The sequence below is a fragment of the Theobroma cacao genome, chromosome 10, assembly GCF_000208745.1.
Source record: "Theobroma cacao cultivar B97-61/B2 chromosome 10, Criollo_cocoa_genome_V2, whole genome shotgun sequence".
NCBI classification, from domain to species: Eukaryota; Viridiplantae; Streptophyta; class Magnoliopsida; order Malvales; family Malvaceae; genus Theobroma; species Theobroma cacao.
In genome coordinates, this window is record NC_030859.1 from 2054707 (window position 1) to 2069102 (window position 14396).

Sequence of the window (14396 nt, forward strand, 5' to 3'; positions counted from 1 at the left end):
TGCCATTTTAATTTAAAAAACTTTAAATATATATATATATATATACATCATTTTAACTAAAAATGTTAACTTAATTAGATAAAGTCAATTCAAATTCAGAATTGCCCTTATATCATTTTGGCATCGCCTACTTTGCTTTTGTAAAGAACAATGTATTTCAAGTGGACCCCATCACATGGAGGTCAACCACCTTCGTAGGGCATTGCGGTCTTCACATAGACTCCCTCTTTTGAGGTTTCAAAAATTTCATGGGATCGAACTATTGAACTTATGGATATAAGATCGACTTTGATATCATTTTAATTAAAAAGACTATATATATATCTATTGAAAAAAAATCTTCGAATTTCTTTCCCAGTAATTATGTCCTTCCATAGCAATCTACATGCCATTCAAGAGATAAGAAGAAGCTGCCCATATGGAAATGGGGTTGAACTGCTGAACTTTTGCATTTCCAACACTTTGATTGAAATACCTATCAATTTCTTTCCTCCATAGTTCTCTTTCTCTAAAATTTTTAAACTCTGTTTGGTTAATATTTTTATTATTTGATTTTCAGAACTTTGTTTTTATTCCTTGATTTAATCCAGTAAGCTAGATGATGAAGCCTATTCTCTCCAATTCCAAGACCCATGGTATTGTTACTGAGGTACTGCCGGTTATCTGCACATAATCTTGGATTTAGAATTCACTTTGGATGCAAAAACGAAGAAACCCTGCCAGGAAAGATGTATAAACCTCAATCAATGTGAGATAAATATTTAGATCACTCTTAATTAATAACAGAGTCATAAGTAAAGATGCTCAATGACACTTGGGATTAAAGCTAAAAATAGGTTCATTCATTTTATTTACACCCATTCTTCCAAGGTACAATATGTGTTTTACACAGCCAAAGTAAACAACAATGATACAAGAGAGTAATCTAGCTCTAGATGTGTATCAACAACTCCTCCTATCATTATCAGCTGCTTCCGAATGAACCCTGCAAAACATTAACCCACAAATTAATTAGACATAAAGATCAGAAAATAAGCAAGAAAAAGGAGACATGAATCTTCTTTTCTGAATCAATGGTTTCACCTTTTCCCATCATTTGATCACTCAACGAGAATCAGGCCGCACACTGCCAATCTATACAGGACTTCACGTTTGGTGTTGTACTGACGTCCCCATCGATCATAATAATACTGCAACCATCAAACAAAGTATGTTGTTATCACTGAACCAAATATTCATATATTTATTAATTTAATCAATTGATATGATTATATCTAAAAATATTGCTGCACAAAACAGTTTGTCAGATATGTCAGAGATAAAAAGGATTTGAAAACACACAATATTAAGGGTTAATCAAATATATCCATAACGAAAAGGATATTACCAATGGAAACCATAGTTCAAAATGAAGAGAGAGATGTATGTACATATTGTGTGTATGACAGTGAATTTTTACCGTATAGAGCCTGCCGGTAAGCATGCGGCGCTTCTCCGCGACCCAACCAGGTAGCAGCCAACCATAGCCATGATCGGATTGATCACGGTAAGTGACGGTGCTACCCGGTTTCCTCCTATGGCGCCTCTGAGGAGGACGTTCTCTTATATTCCGCAAGGTGGCTAGCGTCCGCGGCGACCACTGCCTGGCATGGCTGCTTGAGCTTGACGTGCGTCTCGGTCTCCCCCTTGCCTTAGCCATGACTGCAAGAGATTAAAAGCTTAATGCTATAGTTTTTTTTTTTCCTTTGGTGGTTTTTTTCCACCTCATTCATTGCACTGTATATAGGCGCTACGAGGATGCTATATTTTGTAGTATTTCAGATTAGTCCCTGGAGTATTTAAATTCTTTTCAATTTTTCCCTTGGACATATTTAATTTATAGAGTTATTTGCCCTATGTATTTAGCAATTGATTAAGCAATTTTTTTTTGTTTGATAAATAATCAAGATGTTTTCGAAGTTTGTTTAGGGTTAATATATATGCGAATGAAGTTACATACGTTGCATGAAAAGATATATAGCATTTGTTAGTAGACTTGCTTTGTTGACACGTGTTTTTGACTTTAGGATTTTGACTCTAACATTGAGAAAAAAAAAGAAATGATATAATTAGTATTAGTTAAATCATGACCATGAGCTAACTTTTTAATAATTGATTGGTTTTAATCTTTATTTTTTTGTTTTTCTCTTTTAAAGACATATAAAAGTGAAGATAAAAGTTTTATACTTGTCATTTTGTATCAATTTCAAGGGGTAATTAATTGAATAACTTATTACGAATGTTTTTCTTTTTTTAATTTTTAAATTTTCTCTTATCATTGCACATATTAATTAAAATAAGTGTAATATATATAAGTTTTTTTTGAAAGGTGGTAATATATATTAATTATAAAACAAAAACTATAAAATAAAACTTACTATTTTGGAAGTAACTTAGGAGTAAGTGAAGAGAATATATGTCGGCCATTATATTTTTCTTTGATTGATATGTAAAGTCTAAGGATTACATTACTTAACATAAAAAAGTGATAATTAAAAGTACATGTAAAATGCCTTATTGAAAGGTTTGATTTTTTCAATTTAAAATCTTTCTAAAATCTTAACGAAGTCGGAGAAATTAAGTATCTGTTCTTTATATATATATAATAATCAAAATTTAAGACATGGTATAAGGATAAGAAAGGGGAATTAAAGGGAGAGGGTCTCAGAAAAAAAGCACTTTAAAATCTTGGATTTTAATAACATTATCCACTATTCGAGGGGTGGTATGCAATTAACCAAAATGTTGTGGTTGTTGTGCAAATAGAGAAACATTAATAGTGCTAAACATGCAAAAAAAAATCCAAATGGATTTTCGCTGTCTTATATATATTAGCTAAGATTCCCGAGTCAACATTGATTGTGTATCTGCTCAATTTGATAAGCAATGGCAGGCTCTTCACTGTTGGCTGTTCTACCTTATTTTTCCCATATATACTTACCATATATTCATTATTCAAGGGATACTTACCATAAAATTTATTCAGGGAACAACCATTTAAATCATTGGATAAACTCAAAACTTTGCATTTATGGCATCTTGAGCTTTTAAAAATTGAATGGTCAGTCATATTTGGCATTTTGCCCTTTTAAAGAAAAAAAATGAAAATATCTAATTGAGCTCTAAAATAGAGCTGGTATTGTATGTATTCTTCCAAGAATTAGTATAAGGTTTTAAATTGGGTTTTGCCTATTTGTCACTTACTTTCTTTTGCACTTTTTGGGTCAGGTCAGAATTTATGGACTAAACCAATTGTGTCACACAAACAAATTTGAATTGAACATTAAAAAAAAAACAAATTAACCAAATATTGAACCAGCAATGTATCATGAGATTTTATTGAACTGCATGTTTGCAAGTCGAGTTTTCAATGCTTGGGGATGATTGTATCAACAAATTCATGGTAGTTTGGGTCAGAAAGCCAGAGCTTAGCAAGATAGTTTGGATTGTACAACAATATGTTGTAGAGGATAATTGCTCACAATTGGTCCACCTTTAAGTTACAATTGTTCATTAGTTTGTACATTTAAGGATAATAGATTCTCCACTATCTTAATTTCGACTAAATTGAAGTAAATTTTTTAGTAAAAATAAGTTAGGACCTTAAAATCACTAAACAAGTTAAGACTTTAAAATTGTGGGCTAGATGAGATAAATTAGTATGAGGCAAATAATTTAACTTATTTTCATTAAAAAAGCAAAAGATATACTAGATCTTATGTATCTATGTTACATACTTTAATTTTGCTTTGAAATTTTATTATTTATATTTTTGGGATCAAAATGCAAAACTTTGTTTAAAGGTGGTCAATTTCATAAATGAAAAAAAGAAAAATAATAACCAAGGTAACAAAAATTAAATAAAATCAAATTGTTCTTGGTTTAAAATTATTAAAATCTACGCGTTTTTAGAAAAAACTTAATTTCTCAAATACGATTTCATTCAATTACATAGATATAATTTGACCTAAAAATCATATAATCAATAATTTACTACTAATTAAGCATGTTCATGATTTAATTAATTGTATAAAAAGAATTATGAATTTTAACAATGTAATTACACAAATTCAAAAACCACACAAGACCTTAACATGCAATCATGAATAATGTAATCTATATATAATTCTATAGGATTATAAATCTTAAGGTTTTGACATCAATTGTTAGACTTTATTATAATAAATTTACATTAATCTAAGATCTATCATAGTTGAAATTTAAAATACAATAGTGTATATGATTTTTTATGCATCCGAGCATTTGGTAATTAAAAGTACATATAAAATGTGTTATTGAAAAAGTTTGATTTTTCCAATTTAAGAACTTTTTAAAATTTTAACAAAGTCGGAGGTAAAAAGTATCTATTCTTTATAATAATAATAATAATAATAATAATAATTTAGGACATGGAATAAGGATAAGAAAGGGGAATTAAAGGATATTAATAACAATATCCATTATTCGAGGGGTGGTATGCAATTAACCAAAATGTTGTGGTTGTTGCGCAAATAGAGAAACATTAATAGTGCTATACATGAAATAAAATCCAAATGGATTTTCGTTGTCTAATATTAGCTACGATTCCCGAGTCAACATTGACTGTGTAACTGCTGAATTTGAGAAGCAATGGCAGGATTTCACTGTCTGCTTGTTTACCTTATTTTTCCCATATACTTACCAAATATTTATTTATTCAAACGATACTTACCATATAATTAATTCAGGGAATAATCATTTAAATCATTGGATAAGCTCAAAACTTTACATTTATGGTATTCTTGAGCTTGAATTATGAAGTTTTTGTAATTTTTTATTTTAGGGTCAAAATACTCTCGTACTATATCTATTTTAGAGATTGAAGAAAGTATTAATCAATTAGAAAATCATCTTAATTTTATAATTTTGGTGATTCGTTTTACTTTTACCTTCTTCATCTCATAATTTTGGCGATTCTTTTTATTTTTACCTCTTCATTTCTTACCAAGAACATTTATTTTTTTTTGAAAAGTGATTTTACTAATTTTAGTGACCCCGTATGCCACTTTAAGTATTTTGCTTATTGTCAAAATACTTTTCCTGACATAGTGCTTGGTCCAGGCATAAAAAACTATACAATTACAAAATATAGTATCGCTCAAACAACTATTGATGGTAAAATTGGATATCGTCAATGGAAGGATTAAATTGAAATAATTCTCAAAATTAAGGGATTAAATTTCTTCATTTTGAGTATGGAGATTAAGTTGGATAAAATGCATGAATACCGGGATTGATCGAGTACTTTGACCGTAAGGTTATTGTTCATATCGAAGTATACTTATTGTCATAGTGAGTTGCCTCAGATATTTGAAACATTGGTCACTTCCTTTAAGATTACCCTATTAATGTATTAATCTGTTTTTGTTTTTATTTGTGTCTAAATATACTGAAGCTTGCCTTTGTTTCTATGATTCGACTTTTTTTTGTTCAGTCAAAATAAAGTTTTATTTTTCATCCCAAGTTGGGGGGAACCAACATGAGGAGAGCATACTCAAGATGGATTTACCAACTTCAGTGTCACGGTCCTCATGTAAATGTGAATCTCATATTGTCAAGATAATGCTTTCAACGGATAAAGCCACAAAATCCCACATCGAAGAGAAACTCTCAGCGAAGAGTAAGGGTAGATGTCATGGTCTTAGAGAAAAAAGTCATGAATCCCACATTGACTATATACTAGAATAATACTGGGCATATAAGGGTTCACACCACTTTTGACTTGTGAACCTCCTTTTGTGGGCCAAAATCGTGAGACCAGTAGACCAAAGAGGACAATATCTCACAAGGGTTAGTGTGGACTGTGACAATTGGTATCAGAGTGGACTTTGAGTACTAACAATGTGCTAGTAAAGACAGTGGACCCTTATCGAAGTAGGGGAGGATCTCACGGTTCTCGCGTGGACATGAATATCACATTTTCGAGATAATGCTATCAGCGGATAGAGCCATAAAGTCCCATATCGAAGAGAAACTCCCAGCGCAAAGTCCCACGTAGAAGAAAAACTCCTAGGGGGAGCAAGGGTAGATGTCATGGTCCTAGAGAGGGGAGTCATGAATCTCACATTAGCTATGTACTAGAATGACACTGAGTATATAAGAGTTCACACCACTTTTAACTACCGTGACAATCAGCATAGTCCCGACAAAAATGACACTTACATGACTGTCAGATCCTAATTATCCAAGTGAACATAAGATATTTAAAAGCTGTCAATACAATAAAGCATTATAATAAGGTAGTCTAGAGGCAAAGGGGAGGGGGGGCTAGTGGGGGCCCTTGCGCCCCCCAAACAATTTTTCAATTTTTATAATTTATTTATATTTTTTAAAAATTTTATAATTTCGCCTCTCCAATAATTTTTAAATTTTTATAACTTGCCTTTACATTTTAGAAATTTTATAATTTCACTTCTACAAAAATTTTAAATTTTTTCTAACATATTTTTATTTTTTTGAAATTTTATAATTTTATCCCTACAATAATTTTTTGTTTAGTGAAATATCATACAACAATTAGTCAGCAACTAATTTTAATATGACTAAAACAAAATCAATTGCATTTTTCAAAAAAAAAATCAATTGCAGTAGAATTATTTTCAAGCCCCACTACTTCAAAATCTCATAACCACCACTTGCTTGATTGTTTTCCTACAAATTAGTTGTGTTTTTTTTTTTTTGCTTAGATTCTTCTAAACAATTAAGTTTTTAATTCGAGGATTGCTTCCTCGTTGAATAGTTTATTAATATTGTATTTAATTTTTTTAATTAATTTTAAAGAATTGCTTCTCCATTGATAGTCCTTAATATTTTTTAAGGGATTACTTCCCATTGAGATTTTTATTATTATATTTGTTAATTTTTGTTTGTTGTTAAGTTATCTAGAAATTGATATTATTGTCATTATTAAACTATTTATGATTATGCTAGTTAATTCCTTTAAGTAAATTATTAAGAGTAATTCCTTTAAATAATTTTCAAGATTTATTTGTATAAATTTCATATAAACTTTTTTTTTATCTAAGTTGTTTTATATTATGGTCAAACATTAAATTTTCTAGTATAACTGTTAAATTTATAAATATTTTTTTCGATTTTTTGCCTCCTCCAAGCATAAAATCTTGACTCTACCATTAAGGCAGTCGAAATCAGCTTCATTAAAGCAGCAGCCACAAGTCACACGTAAGAGTCACCACCATGCCGAGAACCATGGTCTCTTTGTCCACACCGTGCTTTGCCATTGAGTTCGCAAATGGGTTACCCTTCCTTAAAACGTGCTGAAAAGTAACATCCCCTAAGTGTTGAATCAATGTTAAGTCGTCGATGGAGAAAGGGTCACAACGTTGCAGTACAAATCATGTGAAGTCCAAATCCCCTGAACTAGGATATATCTGTCCTGTGAAACAATAACAGTAACAGTGCTCGAGAAAGCCAATTTGTCCCAGATAAACAAATTAAATACCTCCTGACCTGCCATTAGATGCACTAAATGCCCATTCTGCATTTAGGAGAAGGCCAAATAGTCCAAGCCATCATCAATGTAATCGTTCTGGTTTCGACGGAGCTTCCTAAGCCCCTTACATTCCAGCAGAGTATACGCACAAATCACAATGCAGAAATGGATGCTCCAATAGCTTGTTGGTGGTGATCAAATAAAGAGCAATATCTCAAAGGAACCAAAAAGAGATGAGAATTCCGTACCCCTAGCTGCCATTCATGAGCTCAAGAACAAAGACAAAATAAAATAAAAATTCATATTTAATTAGCTGTTAGTGTGCAAATAGAAAAAAAAAAAACTGCTGGTTGTAATATATATACATCAAATCGAAGTCCTTACACTCACGACTGTAATCTAAGTCAATCACAGGATGTGGACTTTTCTACCTGTTCCAACTTTTCAAGAATGATCCGATCCGAGCATTGTGGTGATTCTTTGTACTTTTACTTTTACCCTCTTCATTTCCTACGAAGAGCTTTTTACTTAATATGGATCTAAGTCAGGTCCATGTAATGCTAGCTGCATCGGGTTCTCTCTAGTAAAGTTATTAAGACTTTCTGCCTATGATGCTGCTTTGTGTGCATCAAGGTGGTGGGGTATAGTGACAAAGTTCCTGGAGGCATGCCATGGAGCCTTTTATCTTTTTGCTGGATCATTTAACAGTAGGGTTTGATGCTACCTAGCCTAGGGGGAAGAAAAGAGACCTTAATTTGAGCTTATTCTTTCTAGATGTCTTGAATTCTTTATTTGAAGTTTGAATGTGTACTATTAATGTTCCTTCCATCTCTCACTCCCTCTTTCTTTCCACTCTCCTTCTCTTTCTCTGGGTATGTATGTTTGTGTGCTTGCATGTCAGTTGGTTGTGCCGTTGTGAAGAATCTTTGTTCTGCTGTATTTGATTATTGACAGTACCGTTTGTGGCATATATGCAAGTGATCATAAGTATATCGATGAGATCAATTACAACAAGGGAAGTTCTGAGCGTTTGATTATTGATATTGACTTCCGAAGCCACTTTGAGGTAGCTAGAGGAGTTGATTCTTATGATAGAATATTGAATTCACTTCCGGTTGTTTACGTGGGCTCATTGACTAGGTTGAAACAATGGCTTTAGCTCATGGTTGACGCTGCTGGGTCGTCTCTTAAGCAAAACTCAATGCCTTTTCCTCCATGGAGATCTCTGGCTTATTTGCAAGCAAAGTGGCAGTCGCCCTACCAGAGACAATCTACTCCCAATGAACATTGATAGTCACTGCAGATTGAAACTTTGGATAACAAATTATACAGAGAATGACTAGAGTATTAGCTGCTTTTGTTACTGTACCTGCTGATTCTCCTGTTTGTGTACTTGTCCCATATCATTCAGAAAAGCAGAATCCCCAATCAATAAAAAATTATATATATATATATTATTTTAATAAAAAAAGTTAACTTGATTGAATAAAATCAATTCAGAGTTGTCTTTATATCATTTTGACATCACGTACTTTGCTTCATATGTCCAACACTTTGATTGAAGTACCTATCAATTTCTTTCCTCCATAGTTCTCTTTCTCTAAAATTTTAAGATTCTCTTTGGATGATATTTGTATTATTTGATTTTCAGAACTTTGTTTTTATTCCTTGATTTCATCCAGTAAGCTAGATGATGAAGCCTATTCTCTCCAATTCTAAGACCCATGGAATAGTTACTGAGGTACTGCCGTTTATCTGCACATAATCTTGGATTTAGAATTCACTTTGGATGCAAAAACGAAGAAACCGTGTCAGAAAAGATGTATAAACCTCAATCAATGTGAGATAAATATTTAGATTACTCTTAATTAATAATAAAGTCATAAGTAAAGATGCTCAATGACACTTGGGATTAAAGCTAAAAATGGGTTCATTCATTTTATTTACACCTATTCTTCCAAGGTACAATATGTATTTTACACAGCCAAAGTAAACAACAATGACACAAGAGAGTAATCTTGATCTAGATGTGCATCAACAACTCCTCCTCTCATCATCAGCTGCTTCCGAATGAACCCTGCAAAACATTAACCCACAAATTAATTAGACATAAAGATCAGAAAATAAGCAAGAAAAAGGAGACATGAATCTTCTTTTCTGAATCAATGGTTTCACCTTTTCCCATCATTTGATCACTCAACGAGAACCAGGCCGCACACTGCCCATCTATACAGGACCTCACGTTTGGTGTTGTACAGACGTCCCCATGGATCATAATAATACTGCAACCATCAAACGAAGTTTTTTGTTATCACTAAACCAAATATTCATATATTTATTAATTTAATTAATTGATATGATTATATCTAAAAATATTGCTGCACAAAACAGTTTGTCAGATATATCAGAGATAAAAAGGATTTGAAAACACACAATATTAAGGGTTAATCAAATATATCTATAACGAAAAGGATATTACCAATGGAAACCATAGTTCAAAATGAAGAGAGAGATGTATGTACATATTGTGCGTATGACAGTGAATTTTTACCGTATAGAGCCTGCCGGTAAGCATGCGGCGCTCCTCCGCGACCCAACCAGGTAGCAGCCAACCATAGCCATGATCGAATTGATCACGGTAAGTGACGGTGCTCCCTGGTTTCCTCGTATGGCACTTCTGACAAGGACGTTCTCTCATATTCCGCAAGGTGGCTAGCGTCAGCGGCGACCACTGCCTGGCATGGCTGCTTGAGCTTGACGTGCGTCTCGGTCTCCCTCTTGCCTTAGCCATGACTGCAAGAGATTGAAAGCTTAATGCTATAGTTTTTTTCTTCCTTTGGTGGTTGTTTGCCATCTCATTCATTGCACTATATATAGGCGCTGCGAGGATGATATATTTTGTAGTATTTCAGATTAATCCCTGGGGTATTTAAATTCTTTTCAATTTTGCCCTTGGACATAATTCTAATTTATAGAGTTATTTGCCCTATGTATTTAGCAATTGAATGAGCAAGTTTTTTTTTTGTTTGATAAATAATCAAAATGTTTTAGAAGTTTGTTTAGGGTTAATATGTCATGTATATAAATTATTATTTTAAAGATGAACATGCATATGATAAGCGAAAGAAGTTACGTACGTTGCATGAAAAGATATATAGCATTTGCTAGTAGACTTACTTTGTGGACACGTGTTTTTGATTTTAGGGTTTTGACTCTAACATTGAGAAAAAAAATGAAATCATATAATTAATATTAGTTAAATCGTGATCGTGAGCTAATTTTTTAATAATTGATTGATTTTAATCTTTATTTGTGTTATTTTTTTAAAGATATATAAAAGTGAAGATAAAAGTTTTATACTTGTCGGTTTGTATAGATTTTAAGGGCTAATTAATCGAATAACTTATTACGAATGTTTTTCTTTTTTTAATTTTTAAATTTTCTCCTACCATTGCACAGATTAATCCAAATAAGCGTAATATATATAAGTTTTTTCTAAAAGGTGGTAATATATTTATCAGTTATAAAACATAAATAATAAAACTAAACTTACTGCTTTGGAAGTAACTTAGGAGTAAGTGAAGAGAATATATGTCGGCCGTTATGTTTTTCTTTGACCGGTATGTAAAGTTTAAGCATTACGTCACTCAACAAAAAAAAGTGATAATTAAAACTACATATAAAACATGTTATTGAAAAATTTTGATTTTTTTCCAATTCAAAAACATTCTAAAATCTTAACAAAATAAAAAAAAGTATTTGTTATTTATATATAATATCTAACAATCAAAATTTAGGACATGATATAAGGATTAAGAAAGGGGAGTTACCTAGAAAAAAAAGCACTTCAAAATCTAGGGGTTTAATAACAATATCCATTATTCAAGGGGTGGTATGCAATTAACCAAAATGTTGTACTTGTTGCGCAAATAGAGAAACATTAATAGTGCAATACATGCCAAAAAAAAAAAATCCAAATGGATTTTCGTTGTCTAATATTAGCTACGATTCCCGAGTCAACATTGACTGTGTAACTGCTGAATTTGAGAAGCAATGGCAGGATTTCACTGTCTGCTTGTTTACCTTATTTTTCCCATATACTTACCAAATATTTATTTATTCAAAGGATACTTACCATTTAATTCATTCAGGGAATAATCATTTAAATCATTGGAGAAACTCAAAACTTTGCATTGATGGTATCTTGAGCTGTTAAAAATTGAATGGTCAGTCATATTTGGCATTTTGCCCTTTTTAAGAAAAAAAAAATGAAGTTATCTAATTGACCTCTGAAATAGAGCTGGCATTGTATGTATTCTTCCAAGAAGTAGTATAAGGTTTTAAATTGGATTTTGCCCATTGGCCACTTACTTTCTTTTGCACTTTTTCTTTAATTGTCCATTAAATTTTTTTTAATCTCTGATTCTGTCAATAAATTAATCATAAAAAGGGGGGGAAAAAAAACAATTGCAATGAACGAATTGGGTCAGGTCAGAATTTATAGACTAAACCAATTGTGTCACTCAAACAAATTGGAATTGAACAATAGAAAAAAAAAAAACAAATTAACCAAATATTGAACCAGCAATGTATCATGAGATTTTATTGAATTGCATGTTTGCAAGTTGAGATTTCAATGCTTGGGGATAATTGTATCAACAAAATCATGGTAGTTTAGGTCAGAAAGCCAGAGGTCAGCAAGGTAGTGATGGGAAGCAAACTGCCTGTTGAATTCTTCAGCAACCCAGATGGTGGATTCAGCCTTACTAGGATGAATGACATTGCCAATAGGCTTGATTGGTTCGTTATTCTTGGTGCTGTCTCTTGATTCATCCCATTGTCTCAAGAGGATGTGAGTGAGGTAATGAAGTGGCTGCTCATACTTGTGCTTCATTGATTCTGCTAAGCCTTGCCATGTAATGAAAGGAAGTACTGATGATGATGATAATTCAAGAGCATCAGGCACAGGGAGCTGCTTCATGTATTCTTGATATTCTTTTGCATCTTTCATCACTATATTTTCTGAATTAGAACATAAAAAAAGAAAAGATTTGATCCACAATGACATAGAACTTAATTAATTCATAGAAAAAGGATGAAAAATGTGATCATAATAATTAATGGAGATAAAGAAGAATTTATGTAGACAATAAATGATATAATTAAAATAAAGACCAATCAACATATTTGAAATGAACTAAGCATGTCTGAATCAACCTGGCTCTTCCTTGAATCCGTCTTCCATATCTTGACTGTTGTTTCCATTATCAAGAGTAATTTCCTTCTCATTTGAATTCTTGCATTCCTTTTCAATGGTTTTTTCTCTATTATTTCTTTTTCGATGTAGATTCTCGCCGTGAACATGATCATCTAAATTATTATCATCGGATTCCGTCTCTGAATCTGATCGTAAAAGATGATCATCTTTTACGGGATAAAATCGTTTCAACATCTTAATTTAACGAAAAAAAAAAAAAAGAAGCGAAAGGAAGGAAGGAAGGAAGATAGAAAAATAGTGTGTGAAGAATACTTGGTTTTGAACCGTACTTAAATTCTCTAAATATTGTTATTTAAAAATTTTATTGATTTTCAACTATTAGATATCAAATTAGATGATATAGTGATTATGTAAAAACTTTTGGATTGCACAAAAATATGTTGTAGAGGATAATTGCTCACCATTGGTCCACCTTTTTGCATGAGTTACAATTGTTCGTTTGTTTGTACATTTAAGGATAATAGATTCTCCACTATCTTAATTTTGACTAAATTGAAGTAAATTTTTTAGGGAAAACAAGTTAAGACTTTAAAATCACTAAACAAGTTAGGACTTTAAAATTGTGGGCTAGATGAGATAAATTAGTATGAGGCAAATAATTTAACTTATTTTCCATTAAAATAATTTTATTGTTTATATTTTTGGGATCAAAATGCAAAACTTTGTTTAAACATAGTCAATTTCATAAATGAAAATGGAAAAACAATAACTAAGGTAATAAAAATTATATAAAATCAAATTGTTCTTGATTTAAAATTGTTAAAATCTACGCATTTTTAGAAAAAACTTAATTTTTCAAATACGATTTCATTCAATTACATAGATAGAATTTGACCTAAGAATCATATAACCAATAATGTACTACTCATTAAGCATGTTCATGATTTAATTACATTGTATAAATAGAATTATGAATTTTAACAATGTAATTACACAAATTCAAAAAACCACACACAATACCTTAACATGCAATCATGAATAATGTAATTTATATACAATTCTTTAGGATTATAAATCCTAAGGTTTTGACATCAATTGTTACTTGTTAGTCTTTATTATAATAAATTTATACTAATCTAAGACTTATCATAGTTGAAATTTATAATACAAAAATAAATAACTTAAGTCCACAGTTTGATTTTACAAAAAAATAAACATATTAAGTCTTTAAGCCTTATAATAAAGCTTTTTTTATGTTAAAAACAATAAAGAAAACAAATTTCTTGTTTTCTTAATCTCAATGATAAATAAGTTAATTAAAGTTACTAAGACAATAGGAATGCAAGTTTTCTCAGAATCCATAAAGCTGCCACACGATTCTTTAAACTACAAAAGCTTTCCACTTGCCAAATAACTAGTGGGCACGCCGCTGCATGCGCCGGGTTCTACAGTTTCACCTCTCTGCCTGTTTTGGACCTTTATCTGTTTCAGGTGAAAAGTCCTGGAAGTCGATATGTTTGACTGCATCAGGACGCCATGAAAATACTTGATCGTGTCAAACTCAAATTGGAAATTGGAATGGTATAAGCAAAATGCTAGTGAAATTGCATCAGCCTTGGCACACCTCTTCTCCCATGGACAATGGCA